The sequence below is a fragment of the Symsagittifera roscoffensis genome, chromosome 4, assembly GCF_963678635.1.
Source record: "Symsagittifera roscoffensis chromosome 4, txSymRosc1.1, whole genome shotgun sequence".
Lineage (NCBI taxonomy): Eukaryota > Metazoa > Xenacoelomorpha > Acoela > Convolutidae > Symsagittifera > Symsagittifera roscoffensis.
Window position 1 is genome coordinate 5984957 of NC_087065.1, and position 18968 is coordinate 6003924.

An 18968-nucleotide genomic window follows, 5' to 3' on the forward strand; every position below is an offset into this window, starting at 1 on the left:
AGGTCCTGTCGGAGTACTCTCAAACATCGCGAATCTTGCCTCCAAATTTGACTGCTCAATTCTTTGTAGTTTTCGAGATATGACGTTTTTTGTGATTTTTTCAAAATTTTTCAGAAAACTTAATAATTAATAGTTTTTAAAAATCTGAAATTCCCAACCCTGTAGTTAGGTCCTGTCGGAGTACTCTCAAAGATTGCGAATCTTGCCTCCAAGTATGACTGCTCAATTCTTTGTAATTTTCGAGATATGACGTTTTTTGTGATTTTTTCAAAATTTTTCAGAAAACTTAATAATTATTAGTTTTCAAAAATCTGAAATTCCCAACCCTGTAGTTAGGTCATGTCGGAGTACTCTCAAAGATTGCGAATCTTGCCTCCAAGTATGACTGGTCAATTCTTTGTAGTTTTCGAGATATGACGTTTTTTGCGATTTTTTTAAAATTTTTCAGAAAACTTGAATTAGTTCTTTTCTTTAAAAATCTGAAATTCCCAACCCTGTAGTTAGGTCCTGTCAGAGTACTCTCAAGGATTGCAAATCTTGTCTCCAAATATGACTGCTCAATTCTTTGTAATTTTCGAGATATGACGTTTTTTGTGATTTTTTCAAAATTTTTCAGAAAACTTAATAATTATTAGTTTTCAAAAATCTGAAATTCCCAACCCTGTAGTTAGGTCCTGTCAGAGTACTCTCAAGGATTGCAAATCTTGTCTCCAAATATGACTGCTCAATTCTTTGTAGTTTTCGAGATATGACGTTTTTTGTGATTTTTTCAAAATTTTTCAGAAAACTTAAATTATTATTAGTTTTTAAAAATCTGAAATTCCCAACCCTGTAGTTAGGTGCTGTCGGCGTACTCTCAAAGATTGCGAATCTCGCCTCCAAGTATGATTGCTCAATTCTCAAGTCTTTCTGGTTTTCGAGATATGACATTTTTTGCGATTTTTTCAAAATTTTTCAGAAAACTTGAATTATTTCTATTCTTTAAAATCTGAAATTCCCAACCCTGTAGTTAGGTGCTGTCGGCGTACTCTCAAAGATTGCGAATCTCACCTCTAAGTATGATTGCTCAATTCTCAAGTCTTTCTGGTTTTCGAGATATGACATTTTTTGCGATTTTTTCAAAATTTTTCAGAAAACTTGAATTATTTCTATTCTTTAAAATCTGAAATTCCCAACCCTGTAGTTAGGTCCTGTCAAAGTACTCTCAAAGATTGCAAATCTCGCCTCCAAGTATGATTGCTCAATTCTCAAGTCTTTCTGGTTTTCGAGATATGACGTTTTTTGCGATTTTTTCAAAATTTTTCAGAAAACTTGAATTATTTCTATTCTTTAAAATCTGAAATTCCCAACCCTGTAGTTAGGTCCTGTCAAAGTACTCTCAAGGATTGCAAATCTTGCCTCCAAATATCACTGCTCAATTCTGTATAGTTTTCGAGATGTGACGTTTTTTTGTGATTTTTTCAAGATTTTCAGAAAGTTATAATTAATTATTTTTCAAAATTTGAAATTCCCAACTCTGTAGTTCGGTGTTGTCAGGGTACTCTAAAGAGTTGCAAGTCTTGCCACAAGCGACTGCTAAACGCGACTGCTCAAATGCTTTTAGTTTCCGAGATGTGACGTTTTTCGATTTTTTCAAAACTTCTCAAAGAACTAATCCACAAAAAAAATCAAAAAATTTGAAACTACTAACTTGATGAAGATACAACCTTATTTTCAGCGTACACCCAGGCGTCTCAAATCCTGCCTCTTAATATGAATGCTCAAATCCTTTTAGTTTCAGAGATAAGACGTTTTTTCAATTTTTTTTTCGGGAATCTTAGGTTTGAAAAATTTCACAAAATTTTGGATTCCTAACCCTATAGTAGGGTGCTCTCAGGGACTCTCAGTGGTTGCAAATCTGGCTTCCAAATTTCTCCAGAGGCCCATTAAGTTTTCGAGATGACGCTTTTAAAATGGGAATTAAAAAAATTAAAAGTTCGAATTCGAAATTACCAACCCTGTAATTGGGTGCAGTCAGAGTACACTTAAAGTTTGCAGATGTTGTTTCCAATATATGCGATTTTTTCATGAATTGTCGAAAAATTTCGAAGCACCGAAGGTGCGTTATTTGCTAGTTTCATCTAAAACCTCTTATCGGAACAAAACTCTTCTTTGTTTTCTCAATCTGTTACTTTGACGGTTAAAACAAACAAAAGCTTGCTTTCTTTGGAAAAATGCATAATTATTCCTTTCGGAGTTACACGCTCCTGGGTGGGCTTGAACCACCAACCTTTCGGTTAACAGCCGAACGCGCCAGCCGATTGCGCCACAAGAGCTGAAAGTTAGTCTAGTCTCCTTAAAATCAACCATGTAAGTAAATTGACATTTGTGCAGGTGAATTGACATCAAAAACAGTTTCTTTTTTCAAATGTTTCGCTTCCCATACTAGGGGACAATTTTGAGATAATTTACTCAAATTTACTCAATTCATTATGCTGGAAGTGGGCTAAAAAGATAATATTTTTTACCCAAGGCATTTTCGATGTTCTCTTATGAGAAAGCGAAGAATTTTGCGCCCTTAACTTCTTCAACTTAAAACCAAACCAATTTTATGTTGATTTTTTCTTCAATTTATGAATAGATTAAAACCATGTTTTTTTGCTTCGATTTCAATTTTTACAAACATTTAATTTCTTCGAATTTAATCTAAAAACCTCTAAGCGGAACAAAACTCTTCTTTGTTTTCACTGTCTGTTACTTTCAAGGTTAAGACAAACAAAAGCTTGCTTTCTTTGGAAAAATGCATAATTATTCCTTTCGGAGATGCACGCTTCTGGGTGGGCTTGAACCACCAACCTTTCGGTTAACAGCCGAACGCGCTAGCCGATTGCGCCACAAGAGCTGTAATATTGACGAATCTCCTTAAAATCAATCATGTAAGTAAATTGACATTTGTGCATGTGAATTGACAACAACAACAACAGTTTCTTTTTTTCAAATGTTTCGCTTCCTATACTAGGGAACGATTTTGAGAAACTTTACCAAAATTTACTCAATTCATTATGCTGGAAGTGGACTAAAAAATTAACATTTTTTTTACTCAAGGCATTTTCGATGTTCTGTTATGAGAAAGCAAAGAATTTTGCGCCCTCATCTTCTTCACCTTAAAACCAAACCAGTTTTATGTAGATTTTTTCTTCAATTTATGAATAGATTAAAACCATGTTTTTTTGCTTCGATTTAAATTCTTACAAACATTTAATTTCTTCGAATTTCATCTAAAAACCTCTAAGCGGAACAAAACTCTTCTTTGTTTTCACTGTCTGTTACTTTCAAGGTTAAGACAAACAAAAGCTTGTTTTCTTTTGAAAAATACATAATAATTCCTTTCGGAGTTGCACGCTCCTGGGTGGGCTTGAACCACCGACCTTTCGGTTAACAGCCGAACACGCTAGCCGATTGCGCCACAAGAGCTGAAAGTTAGTCTACTCTCCTTAAAATCAATCATGTAAGTAAATTGACATTTGTGCAGGCGAATTGACATCAAAAACAGTTTCTTTTTTCAAATGTTTCGCTTCCCATACTAGGGGACGATTTTGAGATACTTTACTAAAAATTACTCAGTTTATTTTGCTGGAAGTGGACTAAAAAGTTAAAATTTTTTACCCAAGGCATTTTCGATTATCTGTTATGAGAAAGAGAAGAAATTTGGGATCTTATCTTTTTCACCTTATAACCAAACCAATTTTTTTTTTAACCAAACCAAAAAGTTAATATTTTTTACCCAAGGCATTTTTGATGTTCTGTTATGAGAAAGCGAAGAATTTTGCGCCCTTATCTTCTTCACCTTAAAACCAAATCAATTTTATGTTGATTTTTTCTCCAATTTATGAATAGATTAAGTCCATGTTTTTTCGCTTCGATTTAAACTTTTACAAACATTTAATTTCTTCGATTTTCATCTAAAAACCTCTAATCGGAACAAAACTCTTCTTTGTTTTCACCGTCTGTTACTTTCACGGTTAAAACAAACAAAAGCTTGCTTTCTTGGAAAAAATGAATGATTATTCCTTTCGGAGTTGCACGCTCCTGGGTGGGCTTGAACCACCAACCTTTCGGCTTACAGCCGAACGCGCTAGCCGATTGCGCCACAAGAGCTGATAGTTTGTCTAATCTCCTTAAAATCAATCATGTAAGCAAATTGACATTTGTGCAGGCGAATTGACATCAAAAACAGTTTCTTTTTTCAAATGTTTCGCTTCCCATACTAGGGGACGATTTTGAGATACTTTACTAAAAATTACTCAGTTTATTTTGCTGCAAGTGGACTAAAAAGTTAAAATTTTTTACCCAAGGCATTTTCGATTATCTGTTATGAGAAAGAGAAGAAATTTGGGATCTTATCTTTTTCACCTTATAACCAAACCAATTTTTTTTTTAACTAAACCAAAAAGTTAATATTTTTTACCCAAGGCATTTTTGATGTTCTGTTATGAGAAAGCGAAGAATTTTGCGCCCTTATCTTCTTCACCTTAAAACCAAATCAATTTTATGTTGATTTTTTCTCCAATTTATGAATAGATTAAGTCCATGTTTTTTCGCTTCGATTTAAACTTTTACAAACATTTAATTTCTTCGATTTTCATCTAAAAACCTCTAATCGGAACAAAACTCTTCTTTGTTTTCACCGTCTGTTACTTTCACGGTTAAAACAAACAAAAGCTTGCTTTCTTGGAAAAAATGCATGATTATTCCTTTCGGAGTTGCACGCTCCTGGGTGGGCTTGAACCACCAACCTTTCGGCTTACAGCCGAACGCGCTAGCCGATTGCGCCACAAGAGCTGATAGTTTGTCTAATCTCCTTAAAATCAATCATGTAAGCAAATTGACATTTGTGCAGGCGAATTGACATCAAAAACAGTTTCTTTTTTCAAATGTTTCGCTTCCCATACTAGGGGACGATTTTGAGATACTTTACTAAAAATTACTCAGTTTATTTTGCTGGAAGTGGACTAAAAAGTTAAAATTTTTTACCCAAGGCATTTTCGATTATCTGTTATGAGAAAGAGAAGAAATTTGGGATCTTATCTTTTTCACCTTATAACCAAACCAATTTTTTTTTAACCAAACCAAAAAGTTAAAATTTTTTACCCAAGGCATTTTCGATGTTCTGTTATGAGAAAGAAAAGAATTTTGGGCTCTTATCTTCTTCACCTTAAAACCAAATCAATTTTATGTTGATTTTTTCTCCAATTTATGAATAGATTAAGTCCATGTTTTTTTGCTTCGATTTAAACTTTTACAAACATTTAATTTCTTCGATTTTCATCTAAAAACCTCTAATCGGAACAAAACTCTTCTTTGTTTTCACTGTCTGTTACTTTCACGGTTAAAACAAACAAAAGCTTGCTTTCTTGGAAAAAATGCATGATTATTCCTTTCGGAGTTGCACGCTCCTGGGTGGGCTTGAACCACCAACTTTTCGGCTTACAGCCGAACGCGCTAGCCTATTGCGCCACAAGAGCTGAAAGTTTGTCTAATCTCCTTAAAGTCAATCATGTAAGTAAATTGACATTTGTGCAGGCGAATTGACATCAAAAACAGTTTCTTTTTTCAAATGTTTCGCTTCCCATACTAGGGGACGATTTTGAGATACTTTACTAAAAATTACTCAGTTTATTTTGCTGGAAGTGGACTAAAAAGTTAAAATTTTTTACCCAAGGCATTTTCGATGTTCTGTTATGAGAAAGAAAAGAATTTTGGGCTCTTATCTTCTTCACCTTAAAACCAAACCAATTTAATGTTGATTTCTTCTTCAATTTATGAATAGATTAAGCCCATGTTTTTTTGCTTCGATTTAAATTTTTACAAACATTTAATTTCTTCGATTTTCACCTAAAAACCTCTAATCGGAACAAAACTCTTCTTTGTTTTCACTGTCTGTTAATTTCACGGTTAAAAGAAACAAAAGCTTGCTTTCTTTGGAAAAATGCAAGATTATTCCTTTCGGAGTTGCATGCTCCTGGGTGGGCTTGAACTACCAACCTTTCGGTTAACAGCCGAACTCGCTAGCCGATTGCGCCACAAGAGCTGAAATTTTTTCTAATCTCTTTAAAATGAATCATGTAAGTAAATTGACATTTGTGCAGGCGAATTGACATCAAAAACAGTTTCTTTTTTCAAATGTTTCGCTTCCCATACTAGGGGACAATTTTGAGATACTTTACTAAAATTTACTCAATTCATCATGCTGGAAGTGGACTAAAAAGTTAATATTTTTTACCCAAGGCATTTTCGATGTTCTGTTATGAGAAAGAAAAGAATTTTGCGCCCTTATCTTCTGCACTTTAAAAACAAACCAAGTTTATGTTGATTTTTTCTTCAATTTATGAATAGATTAAGTCCATGTTTTTTTGCTTCGATTTAAACTTTTACAAACATTTAATTTCTTCGATTTTCATCTAAAAACCTCTAATCCGAACAAAACTCTTCTTTTTTTGACTGTTTGTTACTTTCACGGTTAAACGAAACAATAGCTTGCTTTTTTTGGAACAAAACGCCTAAAAGTTCAGTTGGGAATTGCACGCTCCTGGGTAGGCTTGAACCACAAAACTTTCGGTTAACAGCCAAACGCGCTAGCCGATTGATAAACAAGAGCTGAAACTTTGTCTAATCTCCTTAAAATTAATCATGTAAGTAAACTGACATTTGTACAGGTGAATTGACATCAAAAAAAGTTTCTTTTTTCAAATGTTTCGCTTCCCATACTAGGGGACGATTTTGAGATACTTTACTAAAATTTACTCAATTCATTGTGCTGGAAGTGGACTAAAAAGTTAATATTTTTTACCCAAGGAATTTTCGATGTTCTGTTATGAGAAAGCGAAGAAATTTGCGCCCTTATCTTCTTCACGTTAAAACCAAACCAATTTTATGTTGATTTTTTCTTCAATTTATGAATAGATTAAGTCCATGTTTTTTTGCTTCGATTTAAATTTTTACAAACATTTAATTTCTTCGATTTTCACCTAAAAACCTCTAATCGGAACAAAACTCTTCTTTGTTTTCACAGTCTGTTACTTTCACGGTTAAAACAAACAAAAGCATGCTTTCTTTGGAAAAAATGCATAATTATTCCTTTTGCAGCTGCAAGCTCATGGGTGGGCTTGAACCACCAACCTTTCGGTTAACAGCCGAACGCGCTAGCCGATTGCGCCATAAGAGCTGAAAGGTTGTCTAATCTCCTTAAAATCAATCATGTAAGTAAATTGACATTTGTGCAGGCGAATTGACATCAAAACAGTTTCTTTTTTCAAATGTTTCGCTTCCCATACTAGGTGACGATTTTGAGATACTTAACTAAAATTTACTCAATTTATTATGCTGGCAGTGGACTAAAAAGTTAATATTTTTTACTCAAGGCCTTTTCGATGTGCTGTTATGAGAAAGAAAAGAATTTTGAGCTCTCATCTGCTTCACTTTAAAACCAAACCAAGTTTATGTTGATTTTTTCTTCAATTTATGAATAGATTAAGTCCATGTTTTTTTGCTTCGATTTAAATTTTTACAAACATTTAATTTCTTCGATTTTCATCTAAAAACCTCTAATCCGAGCAAAACTCTTCTTTTTTTTCACTGTTTGTTACTTTCACGGTTAAACGAAACAATAGCTTGCTTTTTTTGGAACAAAACGCCTAAATGTTCAGTTGGGAATTGCACGCTCCTGGGTAGGCTTGAACCACAAACCTTTCGGTTGACGCCGAACGCGCTAGCCGATTGCCCCACAAGAGCTAAAACTAAACATAATCTCCTTGAAGCCAATCATGTAAGTAAATGGACATTTGTGCAGGTGAATTAACATCAAAAGTAGTTTCTTTTTTCAAATGTTTGGCTTCCCATACTAGGGGACAATTTTAAGGTACTTCACTAAAATTTACTCAATTCATTTTGCTGGAAGTGGACCAAAAACTAAAAATTTTTACCCAAGGCATTTTCGATTATCTGTTATGAGAAAGAGAAGAAATTTGGGATCTTATCTTTTTCACCTTATAACCAAACCAATTTTTTTTTTAACCAAACCAAAAAGTTAAAATTTTTTACCCAAGGCATTTTCGATGTTCTGTTATGAGAAAGAAAAGAATTTTGGGCTCTTATCTTCTTCACCTTAAAACCAAACCAATTCAATGTTGATTTCTTCTTCAATTTATGAATAGATTAAATCCATGTATTTTTGCTTCGATTTAAGTTTTTACAAACATTTAATTTTTTAGATTTTCATCTAAAAACCTCTAATCCGAACTAAACTCTTCTTTTTTTTCACTGTTTGTTACTTTCACAGTTAAACGAAACAATAGCTTGCTTTTTTGGATTAAAACGCCTAAATGTTCAGTTGGGAATAGCACGCTCCTGGGTAGGCTTGAACCAAAAACCTTTCGGTTAACAACCGAACGCGCTAGCCGATTGTGCCACAAGAGCAGAAAGTTTGTCTAATCTCCTGAAAATCAATCATGTAAGTAAATTGACATTTGTGCATGTGAATTGACATCAACAACAGTTTCTTTTTTCAAATGTTTCGCTTCCCATACTAGGGGACGATATTGAGATACTTTACTAAAATTTACTCAATTCATTTTGCTGGAAGTGGACCAAAAACTAAAAATTTTTACCCAAGGCATTTTCGATTATCTGTTATGAGAAAGAGAAGAAATATGGGATCTTATCTTTTTCACCTTATAACCAAACCAATTTTTTTTTTCAATTAATGAATAGATTAAATCCCTGTATTTTTGCTTCGATTTAAGTTTTTACAAACATTTAATTTCTTCGATTTTTATCTAAAAACCTCTAATCCGAACAAAACTCTTCTTTTTTTCACTGTTTGTTACTTTCACGGTTAAACGAAACAATAGCTTGCTTTTTTTGGAACAAAACGCCTAAATGTTCAGTTGGGAATAGCACGCTCCTGGGTAGGCTTGAACCACAAACCTTTCGGTTAACAGCCGAACGCGCTAGCCGATTGCCCCACAAGAGCTAAATTTATGAATAATCTCCTTGAAGCCATTCATGTAAGTAAATGGACATTTGTACAGGTGAATTAACTTCAATAGTAGTTTCTTTTTTCAAATGTTTGGCTTCCCATACTAGCGGACGATTTTAGGGTACTTTACTAGAATTTACTCAATTCATTTTGCTGATAGTGGACCAAAAACTAAAAATTTTTACCCAAGGCATTTTCGATTATCTGTTATGAGAAAGAGAAGAAATTTGGGATCTTATCTTTTTCACCTTATAACCAAACCAATTTTTTTTTTCAATTTATGACCAGATTAAATCCATGTATTTTTGCTTCGATTTAAGTTTTTACAAACATTTAATTTCTTCAATTTTCACCCAAGGCATTTCATCTAAAAACCTCTAATCCGAATAAAACTCTTCTTTTTTTCACTGTTTGTTACTTTCACGGTTAAACGAAACAATAGCTTGCTTTTTTTGGAACAAAACGCCTAAAAGTTCAGTTGGGAATTGCACGCTCCTGGGTAGGCTTGAACCACAAACCTTTCGTTTGACGCCGAACGCGCTAGCCGATTGCCCCACAAGAGCTAAAATTAAGAATAATCTCCTTGAAGCCAATCATGTAAGTAAATGGACATTTGTGCAGGTGAATTAACATCAAAAGTAGTTTCTTTTTTCAAATGTTTGGCTTCCCATACTAGGGGACGATTTTAAGGTACTTTACTAAAATTTACTCCATTCATTTTGCTGGAAGTGGGCCAAAAACTAAAAATTTTTACCCAAGGCATTTTCGATTATCTGTTATGAGAAAGAGAAAAATTTGGGATCTTATCTTTTTCACCTTATAACCAAACCAATTTTTTTTTCAATTTATGAATAGATTAAATCCATGTATTTTTGCTTCGATTTAAGTTTTTACAAACATTTAATTTCTTCGATTTCCATCTAAAAACCTCTAATCCGAACAAAACTCTTCTTTTTTTTTCAATGTTTGTTACTTTCACGGTTAAACGAAACAATAGCTTGCTTTTTTGGAACAAAACGCCTAAAAGTTCAGTTGGGAATAGCACGCTCCTAGGTAGGCTTGAACCACAAACCTTTCAGTTACCAGCCGAACGCGCTAGCCGATTGCCCCACAAGAGCTAAACTTAAGAATGATCTCCTTGAAGCCAATCATGTAAGTAAATGGACATTTGTGCAGGTGAATTAACATCAAAAGTAGTTTCTTTTTTCAAATGTTTGGCTTCCCATACTAGGGGACGATTTTGAGGTACTTTACTAAAATTTACTCAATTCATTTTGCTGGAAGTGGACCAAAAACTAAAAATTTTTACCTAAGGCATTTTCGATTATCTGTTATTGAAAAGAGAAGAAATTTGGGATCTTATCTTTTTCACCTTACAACCAAACCAATTCTTTTTTCAATTTATGAATAGATTAAATCCATGTATTTTTGCTTCGATTTAAGTTTTTACAAACATTTAATTTCTTCGAAATTCATCCAAAAACCTCTAATCGGAACAAAACTCTTCTTTGTTTTCTCAGTCTGTTACTTTCACGGTTAAAACAATCAATAGCTTGCTTTAATTTGTAACGAAACGCCTAAATTTTCCGTTAGAAGTTGCACGCTCCTGGGTGAGCCTGAACCACCAACTTTTCAGTTAACAACCGAACGCACTAGCCGATTGCACCACAAGAGCTGAAAGTTAGTCTATTCTCCTTGAAATCAATCATGAAAGTAAATAGACATTTGTGCAAGTGAATTGACATAAAAAGCAGTTTCTTTTTTCAAATGTTTCGATTCCCATACTAGGGGCCGATTTTGAGATACTTTACTAAAATTTACTCAATTCATTTTTGCTGGAAGTGGACTAAAAAGTGAATATTTTTTCCCAAGGATATTTCGCTTTTCTGTTATGAGAAAGAAAATAATTTTGCGCCCTTATCTTCTTCACCTTAAAACCAAACCAATTTAATGTTGATTTCTTCTTCAATTTATGAATAGATTAAGTCCATGTTTTTTGCTTCGATTTAAATTTTTACAAACATTTAATTTCTTCGAATTTCATCCAAAAACCTCTCATCGGAACCAAGATTTTCTTTGTTTTCACAGTCTGTTACTTTCACGGTTAAAACAAACAAACGCTTGCTTTCTTTGGAAAAAAATGTATAATTATTCCTTTCGGAGTTGCACGCTCCTGGGTGGGCTTGAACCATCAACCTTTCGGTTAACCGTCGATTGCGCCACAAGAGCTCAAAATTTTTCTAATCTCCTTGAAATCAATCATGTAAGTAAATTGACATTTGTGCAGGTGAATTGACATCAAAAACAGTTTTTTTTTCAATTGTTTCGCTTCCCATACTAGGGGACACGATTTTGGGAAACTCTACTAAAATTTACTCAGTTCATTTTTCTGGAACTGGACCAAGAGGTGAAAATCTTTTACGCAAGGCATTTTCAATGTTCTGTTATGAGAAAGAAAAAAACTTTGGGCTCTTATCTTCTTCTTCACCTTAAAACCAAACCAATTTATGTTGATTTTTTCCAATTTATGATGAGATTAAGTCCATGTATTTTTGCTTCGATTTAAGTTTTTACAAACATTTAATTTCTTCGAATTTCATCCAAAAACCTCTAATCGGAACAAAACTCTTCTTTGTTTTCTCAGTCTGTTGATTTCACGTTTAAAACAAACAACAGCTTGCTTTAATTTGTAACGAAACACCTAAAAGTTCCAGGAGAAGTTGCACGCTCCTGGGTAGGCTTGAACCACCAACCTTTCGGTTAACAGCCGAATGCGCTAGCCGATTGCGCCACAAGAGCTGAAAGAATGCCTAATCTCCTTGAAACCAATCATGTAAGTAAATGACATTTGAGCAGGTGAAATGACATCAAAAGCAGTTTCTTTTTCCAAATGTTTCGCTTCCCATGCTAGGGGAAGATTTTGAGATACTTTACTAAAATTTACTCAATTCATTATGCTGGAAGTGGACCATAAAGTGAAAATTTTTCACCCACGGGATTTTCGATGTTCTGTTATGATAAAAAAAAAGAATTTCGGGCTCTTATCTTCTTCACCTTAAAACCAAACCAATTTATGTTGATTTTTTCCAATTTATGAATAGATTAGTCCATGTATTTTTGCTTCGATTTAAGTTTTTACAAACATTTAATTTCTTCGAATTTCATCCAAAAACCTCTAATCGGAACAAAACTCTTCTTTGTTTTCACAGTGTGTTACTTTCACGGTTAAAAGAAACCATGGCTTGCTTTACTTTCGAACAAAACTCCTAAATCTTCCGTTGGGAGTTGCACGCTCCTGGGTGGGCTTGAACAACCAACCTTTCGTTTAACAGCCGAACTCGCTAGCCGAATGAACCACAAGCGCTGCAAATTTGTCTAACCTCCTTAAAATTAATCATGTAATTAAATTGACATTTGTGCAGGTGAATTGACATCAAAAAAAAGTTTCTTTTTTCAAATGTTTCGCTTCCCATACTAGGGGAAGATTTTGGAATATTTTACTAAAGTTTTCTCAGTTTATTTTGCTGGAATAGAACCAAAAAGTGAAATTTTTTTACGCCAGGCAATTTCGATGTTCTGTTATGAGAAAAAGAATTTTGGGCTCTGATATTCTTTACCTTAAAATCAAACCAATTTTATGTTGAATTTTTTTTCAATTTATGAATAGATCATGTAATATTTTTTTTGCTTCGATTAAATTTTTACTAACATTAAATTTCTTTGATTTTCATCCGAAATCCTCTAATCGGGACGAAACTTTTCTTTGTTTCACAGTCTGTTACTTTCGCGGTTAAAACAAACAACAGCTTGCTTTAATTTGTAAGGAAACACCAAAAAGTTCCAGGAGAAGTTGCACGCTCCTGGGTAGGCTTGAACCACCAACCTTTCGGTTGACAGCCGAATGCGCTAGCCGATTGCGCCACAAGAGCTGAAAGATTGCCTAATCTCCTTGAAACCAATCATGTAAGTAAATGACATTTGAGCAGGTGAAATGACATCAAAAGCAGTTTCTTTTTCCAAATGTTTCGCTTCCCATGCTAGGGGAAGATTTTGAGATACTTTACTAAAATTTACTCAATTCATTATGCTGGAAGTGGACCATAAAGTGAAAATTTTTCACCCACGGCATTTTCGATGTTCTGTTATGAGAAAAAAAAAGAATTTCGGGCTCTTATCTTCTTCACCTTAAAACCAAACCAATTTATGTTGATTTTTTCCAATTTATGAATAGATTAGTCCATGTATTTTTGCTTCGATTTAAGTTTTTACAAACATTTAATTTCTTCGAATTTCATCCAAAAACCTCTAATCGGAACAAAACTCTTCTTTGTTTTCACAGTGTGTTACTTTCACGGTTAAAAGAAACCATGGCTTGCTTTACTTTCGAACAAAACTCCTAAATCTTCCGTTGGGAGTTGCACGCTCCTGGGTGGGCTTGAACAACCAACCTTTCGTTTAACAGCCGAACTCGCTAGCCGAATGAACCACAAGAGCTGCAAATTTGTCTAACCTCCTTAAAATTAATCATGTAATTAAATTGACATTTGTGCAGGTGATTTGACATCAAAAAAAAGTTTCTTTTTTCAAATGCTTCGCTTCCCATACTAGGGGAAGATTTTGGAATATTTTACTAAAGTTTTCTCAGTTTATTTTGCTGGAAGTGAACCAAAAAGTGAAATTTTTTTACGCCAGGCAATTTCGATGTTCTGTTATGAGAAAAAGAATTTTGGGCTCTGATATTCTTTACCTTAAAATCAAACCAATTTTATGTTGAATTTTTTTTCAATTTATGAATAGATTAAGTCCATGTTTTTTGCTTCGATTTAAATTTTTACAAACATTTAATTTCTTCAAATTTCATCCAAAAACCTCTCATCGGAACCAAACTCTTCTTTGTTTTCACAGTCTGTTACTTTCACGGATTTTTTTTCAATTTATGAAAAGATTAAATCCATGAATTTTTTTTTCGATTTAAGTTTTTACAAATATTTAAACTCTTCGAATTTCATCCAAAAACCTCTTATCGCAATAAAACTCTTCTTTGTTTTCTCAATCTGTTACTTTCACGGTTAAAACAAACAATAGCTTGCTTTAATTTGTGACGAAACGCCTAAATCTTCCGTTAGAAGTTGCACGCTCCTGGGTGGTCTTGTACCACCAACCTTTCGGTTAACAACCGAACGCACTAGCCGAATGCACCACAAGAGCTGAAAGTTTCTCTAATCTCCTTGAAATCAATCATGAAAGTAAATGGACATTTGTGCAAGTGAATTGACATCAAAAGCAGTTTCTTTTTTCAAATGTTTCGATTCCCATACTAGGGGCCGATTTTGAGATACTTTACTAAAATTTACTCAGTTCATTTACCCAAGGCAACTTCGATTTTCTGTTATGAGAAAGAAAAGAATTTTGCGCCCTTATCTTCTTCACCTTAAAACCAAACCAATTTAATGTTGATTTCTTCTTCAATTTATGAATAGATTAAGTCCATGTTTTTTGCTTCGATTTAAATTTTTACAAACATTTAATTTCTTCAAATTTCATCCAAAAACCTCTCATCGGAACCAAACTCTTCTTTGTTTTCACAGTCTGTTACTTTCACGGTTAAAACAAACAAACGCTTGCTTTCTTTGGAAAAAAATGTATAATTATTCCTTTCGGAGTTGCACGCTCCTGGGTGGGCTTGAACCACCAACCTTTCGGTTAACAGTCGATTGCGCCACAAGAGCTGAAAATTTTTCTAATCTCTTTGAAATCAATCATGTAAGTAAATTGACATTTGTGCAGGTGAATTGACATCAAAAACAGTTTTTTTTTTCAATTGTTTCGCTTCCCATACTAGGGGACACAATTTTGGGATACTTTACTAAAATTTACTCAGTTCATTTTTCTGGAACTGGACGAAAAGGTGAAAATTGTTTACGCAAGGCATTTTCAATGTTCTTTTATGAGAAAGAAAAGAACTTTGGGCTCTTATCTTCTTCACCTTAAAACCAAATCAATTTATGTTGATTTTTTCCAATTTATGAATAGATTAAGTCCATGTATTTTTGCTTCGATTTAAGTTTTTACAAACATTTAATTTCTTCGAATTTCATCCAAAAACCTCTAATCGGAACAAAACTCTTCTTTGTTTTCTCAGTCTGTTACTTTCACGGTTAAAACAAACAACAGCTTGCTTTAATTTGTAACGAAACGCCTAAAAGTTTCAGTAGAAGTTGCACGCTCCTGGGTGGGCTTGAACCACCAACCTTTCGGTTAACAGTCGATTGCGCCACAAGAGCTGAAAATTTTTCTAATCTCCTTGAAATCAATCATGTAAGTAAATTGACATTTGTGCAGGTGAATTGACATCAAAAACAGTTTTTTTTTCAATTGTTTCGCTTCCCATACTAGGGGACACAATTTTGGGATACTTTACTAAAATTTACTCAGTTCATTTTTCTGGAACTGGACGAAAAGGTGAAAATTGTTTACGCAAGGCATTTTCAATGTTCTGTTATGAGAAAGAAAAGAACTTTGGGCTCTTATCTTCTTCACCTTAAAACCAAATCAATTTATCTTGATTTTTTCCAATTTATGAATAGATTAAGTCCATGTATTTTTGCTTCGATTTAAGTTTTTACAAACATTTAATTTCTTCGAATTTCATCCAAAAACCTCTAATCGGAACAAAACTCTTCTTTGTTTTCACAGTGTGTTACTTTCACGGTTAAAAGAAACCATGGCTTGCTTTACTTTCGAACAAAACTCCTAAATCTTCCGTTGGGAGTTGCACGCTCCTGGGTGGGCTTGAACAACCAACCTTTCGTTTAACAGCCGAACTCGCTAGCCGAATGAACCACAAGAGCTGCAAATTTGTCTAACCTCCTTAAAATTAATCATGTAATTAAATTGACATTTGTGCAGGTGATTTGACATCAAAAAAAAAGTTTCTTTTTTCAAATGCTTCGCTTCCCATACTAGGGGAAGATTTTGGAATATTTTACTAAAGTTTTCTCAGTTTATTTTGCTGGAAGTGAACCAAAAAGTGAAATTTTTTTACGCCAGGCAATTTCGATGTTCTGTTATGAGAAAAAGAATTTTGGGCTCTGATATTCTTTACCTTAAAATCAAACCAATTTTATGTTGAATTTTTTTTCAATTTATGAATAGATTAAGTCCATGTTTTTTGCTTCGATTTAATTTTTTACAAACATTTAATTTCTTCAAATTTCATCCAAAAACCTCTCATCGGAACCAAACTCTTCTTTGTTTTCACAGTCTGTTACTTTCACGGATTTTTTTTCAATTTATGAAAAGATTAAATCCATGAATTTTTTTTTCGATTTAAGTTTTTACAAATATTTAAACTCTTCGAATTTCATCCAAAAACCTCTTATCGCAATAAAACTCTTCTTTGTTTTCTCAATCTGTTACTTTCACGGTTAAAACAAACAATAGCTTGCTTTAATTTGTGACGAAACGCCTAAATCTTCCGTTAGAAGTTGCACGCTCCTGGGTGGTCTTGTACCACCAACCTTTCGGTTAACAACCGAACGCACTAGCCGACTGCACCACAAGAGCTGAAAGTTTCTCTAATCTCCTTGAAATCAACCATGAAAGTAAATGGACATTTGTGCAAGTGAATTGACATCAAAAGCAGTTTCTTTTTTCAAATGTTTCGATTACCATACTAGGGGCCGATTTTGAGATACTTTACTAAAATTTACTCAGTTCATTTACCCAAGGCAACTTCGATTTTCTGTTATGAGAAAGAAAAGAATTTTGCGCCCTTATCTTCTTCACCTTAAAACCAAACCAATTTAATGTTGATTTCTTCTTCAATTTATGAATAGATTAAGTCCATGTTTTTTGCTTCGATTTAAATTTTTACAAACATTTAATTTCTTCAAATTTCATCCAAAAACCTCTCATCGGAACCAAACTCTTCTTTGTTTTCACAGTCTGTTACTTTCACGGTTAAAACAAACAAACGCTTGCTTTCTTTGGAAAAAAATGTATAATTATTCCTTTCGGAGTTGCACGCTCCTGGGTGGGCTTGAACCACCAACCTTTCGGTTAACAGTCGATTGCGCCACAAGAGCTGAAAATTTTTCTAATCTCCTTGAAATCAATCATGTAAGTAAATTGACATTTGTGCAGGTGAATTGACATCAAAAACAGTTTTTTTTTCAATTGTTTCGCTTCCCATACTAGGGGACACAATTTTGGGATACTTTACTAAAATTTACTCAGTTCATTTTTCTGGAACTGGACGAAAAGGTGAAAATTGTTTACGCAAGGCATTTTCAATGTTCTGTTATGAGAAAGAAAAGAACTTTGGGCTCTTATCTTCTTCACCTTAAAACCAAATCAATTTATGTTGATTTTTTCCAATTTATGAATAGATTAAGTCCATGTATTTTTGCTTCGATTTAAGTTTTTACAAACATTTAATTTCTTCGAATTTCATCCAAAAACCTCTAATCGGAACAAAACTCTTTTTTGTTTTCTCAGTCTGTTACTTTCACGGTTAAAACAAACAACAGCTTGCTTTAATTTGTAACGAAACGCCTAAAAGTTTCAGTAGAAGTTGCACGCTCCTGGGTAGGCTTGAACCACCAACCTTTCGGTTAACAGCCGAATGCGCTAGCCGATTGCGCCACAAGAGCTGAAAGAATGCCTAATCTCCTTGAAACCAATCATGTAAAAAAATGACATTTGTGCAGGTGAAATGACATCAAAAGCAGTTTCTTTTTCCAAATGTTTCGCTTCCCATGCTAGGGGAAGATTTTGAGATACTTTACTAAAATTTACTCAATTCATTATGCTGGAAGTGGACCATGAAGTGAAAATTTTTCACCCACGGCAGTTTCGATGTTCTGTTATGAGAAAAAAAAAAGAATTTCGGGCTCTTATCTTCTTCACCTTAAAACCAAACCAATTTATGTTGATTTTTTCCAATTTATGAATAGATTAAGTCCATGTATTTTAGCTTCGATTTAAGTTTTTACAAACATTTAATTTCTTCGAATTTCATCCAAAAACCTCTAATCGGAACAAAAATCTTCTTTGTTTTCACAGTGTGTTACTTTCATGGTTAAAAGAAACCATGGCTTGCTTTACTTTCGAACAAAACTCCTAAATATTCCGTTGGGAGTTGCACGCTCCTGGGTGGGCTTGAACCACCAACATTTCGTTTAACAGCCGAACTCGCTAGCCGAATGAACCACAAGAGCTGCAAGTTTGTCTAATCTCCTTAAAATTAATCATGTAATTAAATTGACATTTGTGCAGGTGAATTGACATCAAAAACAGTTTCTTTTTTCAAATGTTTCGCTTCCCATACTAGGGGAAGATTTTGGAATAATTTTCTAAAAATTTCTCAGTTTATTTTGCTGGAAGTGAACCAAAAGGTGAAATTTTTTTACGCCAGGCAATTTCGATGTTCTGTTATGAGAAAAAGAATTTTGGGCTCTTATATTCTTTACCTTCAAATCAAACCAATTTTATGTTGATTTTTTTTTCAATTTATGAATAGATCATGTAATATTTTTTTGCTTCGATTAAATTTTTACTAACATTAAATTTCTTTGATTTTCATCCGAAATCCTCTAATCGGGACAAAACTTTTCTTTGTTTCATAGTCTGTTACTTTCGCGGTTAAAACAAACAAAAGCTTGCTTTCTTTGGAAAAAAATGTATAATTATTCCTTTCGGAGTTGCACTCTCCTGGGTAGGCTTGAACCACCAACCTTTCGGTTAACAGCCCATCGCGCTAGCCGATTGCGCCACATGAGCTATATGTATGTCGAATCTCCTTGAAACCAATCATGTAAGGAAATGGACATTTGTGCAGGTGAATTGACATCAAAAACAGTTTCTTTTTTCAAATGTTTCGCTTCCCATACTAGGGGACGATTTTGATATACTTTACTAAAATTTACTCAGTTCATTTTGCTGGAAGCGG

At 33.8% G+C, this 18968-nt stretch overlaps 1 protein-coding gene and 10 non-coding genes across 11 annotated transcripts in view; all 11 read right to left on the reverse strand.

The window, feature by feature from the left end:
* Nucleotides 1-18968, reverse strand: part of LOC134844216 (uncharacterized protein F21D5.5-like) — a 190112-nt gene that overhangs the window by 105442 nt on the left and 65702 nt on the right. The gene's annotated exons all lie outside the window — the stretch shown is intronic.
* Trnan-guu (transfer RNA asparagine (anticodon GUU)) lies at nt 2242-2315 on the reverse strand. The gene has a single exon. It is a non-coding gene; the product is annotated as a tRNA-Asn (tRNA).
* Trnan-guu (transfer RNA asparagine (anticodon GUU)) lies at nt 2808-2881 on the reverse strand. The gene has a single exon. It is a non-coding gene; the product is annotated as a tRNA-Asn (tRNA).
* Trnan-guu (transfer RNA asparagine (anticodon GUU)) lies at nt 3380-3453 on the reverse strand. The gene has a single exon. It is a non-coding gene; the product is annotated as a tRNA-Asn (tRNA).
* Trnay-gua (transfer RNA tyrosine (anticodon GUA)) lies at nt 4064-4137 on the reverse strand. The gene has a single exon. It is a non-coding gene; the product is annotated as a tRNA-Tyr (tRNA).
* Nucleotides 4748-4821, reverse strand: Trnay-gua (transfer RNA tyrosine (anticodon GUA)). The gene has a single exon. It is a non-coding gene; the product is annotated as a tRNA-Tyr (tRNA).
* On the reverse strand, nt 5431-5504 carry Trnay-gua (transfer RNA tyrosine (anticodon GUA)). Its single transcript has one exon. It is a non-coding gene; the product is annotated as a tRNA-Tyr (tRNA).
* On the reverse strand, nt 7131-7204 carry Trnan-guu (transfer RNA asparagine (anticodon GUU)). The gene has a single exon. It is a non-coding gene; the product is annotated as a tRNA-Asn (tRNA).
* Trnan-guu (transfer RNA asparagine (anticodon GUU)) lies at nt 11742-11815 on the reverse strand. The gene has a single exon. It is a non-coding gene; the product is annotated as a tRNA-Asn (tRNA).
* Nucleotides 12872-12945, reverse strand: Trnad-guc (transfer RNA aspartic acid (anticodon GUC)). The gene has a single exon. It is a non-coding gene; the product is annotated as a tRNA-Asp (tRNA).
* Trnan-guu (transfer RNA asparagine (anticodon GUU)) lies at nt 17597-17670 on the reverse strand. The gene has a single exon. It is a non-coding gene; the product is annotated as a tRNA-Asn (tRNA).